The sequence below is a fragment of the Theobroma umbraticum genome, unplaced genomic scaffold, assembly GCF_002168275.2.
Source record: "Theobroma umbraticum cultivar Fairchild unplaced genomic scaffold, ASM216827v3 scaffold_299.0, whole genome shotgun sequence".
NCBI lineage: Eukaryota > Viridiplantae > Streptophyta > Magnoliopsida > Malvales > Malvaceae > Theobroma > Theobroma umbraticum.
Window position 1 is genome coordinate 425,469 of NW_018397285.1, and position 2,180 is coordinate 427,648.

General features: G+C 33.1%; 1 non-coding gene across 1 annotated transcript; it reads left to right on the plus strand.

Moving 5' to 3' along the window:
- Nucleotides 1-1,276: 1,276 nt before the first annotated feature.
- Nucleotides 1,277-1,383, plus strand: LOC149526246 (small nucleolar RNA R71). Its single transcript, XR_016352204.1, has one exon. It is a non-coding gene; the product is annotated as a small nucleolar RNA R71 (small nucleolar RNA).
- Nucleotides 1,384-2,180: the final 797 nt, after the last annotated feature.

Here is a 2,180-nt window from a genome sequence, read left to right on the forward strand (position 1 = left end):
CAATACTCCATTCTTTAACATTCTCCTTAGTCTCCTTCACTTTGACCAAACCTAACTCCTCAAAATCGTCTTTCGACATTATGCCATCTTTTGTCACTTGACATAAAAATTAAAATTATTTGTATTATTATATATTATTAAAATATTATTTCACATCCCATGTCATCACTTTCAGTTTCACATATCTTCTTATGTACCAACACTCATAATTCACCTTAATTAGAAAAATAATTTTCATTCGATTAACATCCCTGGGGTAGGATGTTACAAAAAATTTATATAGGATGGCATTTATTCTGGTGCCTTTGTAAATGGAATGTTGATCTGAAGCTTTTTAAATACCTTCATAAATTTCTAAAATTGATTCTTTTTATTGCTTCTTAAGAAAAGGCAGTGTTGGGGCAGTTACCTTAGTCACTTCTACTGGACATTGATCACTAGACCTTGAAATATGAGTTCTATTCTCCTCAATTTTGTCTTGATGTGCAACTCCTTGTGGTTACTTTCACCTTCCTTTCCACTTCTCAAAGTGATGGCCTTGACATGTTCTTTTCCCTCTTTCCTCAAATTTGCCTTTATATGACTAAGTAATGTTCCTTGAGTTTGATTGTTTAATAAATTGGCAAGTTAAGCAACTTGAGTCTCTAGGTTTAGAAGTGAGGCTGCTTGATTTTGGATGAGAGTTGTTTGACTTTGCATGTTGCTATCATTTTATGTCTTGTATTGCCTTAACAAATATTCAACAATTGGCTTCTTCTTTGAAAGAGGTGTTCTGGCTTACTGTTGGAATCCTAAAGGTGCATTTGGCCTTGAAGTTGATGATGCCCCTTGATTGTTAGCCCAAGAGAAATTTGGATGATTCCTACACTTTAGGTTATAAGTGTTGAAGTAAAGGTTATTTTGCTGTCTATTCCCATAAATTGCATTGTTTCTATTCAGCTTGGACATTGATTACCAGCATGATTATCTCCACAATACTCATAAGCTATAAAAGGACTTTACACAGAGTTAGTAGTAAAAGATTCAAAAGTCTTAGTTAGAGTTGCTATCTAAGCAAATAATGTTGACAGGCATCTAGATTTGAATTTTAGCTATTCTCCTATGCATTGATAGCTCCATTGGCCACTAATAATTGTTTGCCGACATCTTTTCCAATAAATCATATGCCTCATTTATCAATTTAGCCATTAAAGTTCCTCCCACAGTAGCCTCAATGGTGGTTTGGACCTACCCACTCAAACCATTGTAAGAAGTTTGCACTTGAAGCCACTTTGGAAAACCATGATGAGGATAATACTAGAGTAATTCTTTATATCTTTCCCAAACTTCATACAATTATTAAGAATCTTGCTGAATAAGTGATGTAATATCATTCTTCATTTTCACTGTCTTAGTTGAAGGAAAGAACTTGGCAAGGAACTTTTAAGCAAGATCATCCCATGTTGTTATTGAACCAATAGGGAGCATATTCAACCATGCTTTAACTTTATCACTCAATGAGAAAGGAAAAAGCCTCAAACAAATTACATCATCTGTGATACCATTGTGTTTGAAAGTGTCACAAATCTCCAAGATGTTTGACATATGGCCATTTAGATCATCATTTGGAAGGCCCCCAAATTGGACTGAGGTTTAAATAATGGTGATAACAGTCGGCTTGATTTCAAAATTGTTTGCTTGAATAGTTGCCCTTCAAATGCTCGATGGAATTCCTTGTACCAAAAGAACAACATAATCCCTTAAGCAACGATATTCAACTACAATGCACAATTGGATTTTCTGTTCACCATATTGATCAAACATTGTATTTATTGAAGCAATGCCTTGTTGATTCTCATGTCAAAGTTTGCGAAATATTTTCTCAATTTTTGGATCTCACGAGATAGTCTCCAAGTTGTTTGCTCTTCTCATACAATGACTGAACACACCTTCAAAACAAAGAAATAAAACTTAAATTAAGACTAATCTATGAAATTTTAATATTAGCAAATAATAAAGAAAACAAAACCCCCAGCAATAGTTCCAAAAACTTATTGTCAATTTTGTACAAGAAAGTATACGTATTGAACAAGTAATATAGACAATAAATCCAACTTATCATTCCCACAAGGATTTATTTTTAAAGTTTTACTAACTATTAAAATTATATAACAAATTAATCTTGTTTAAGCTAACTGACA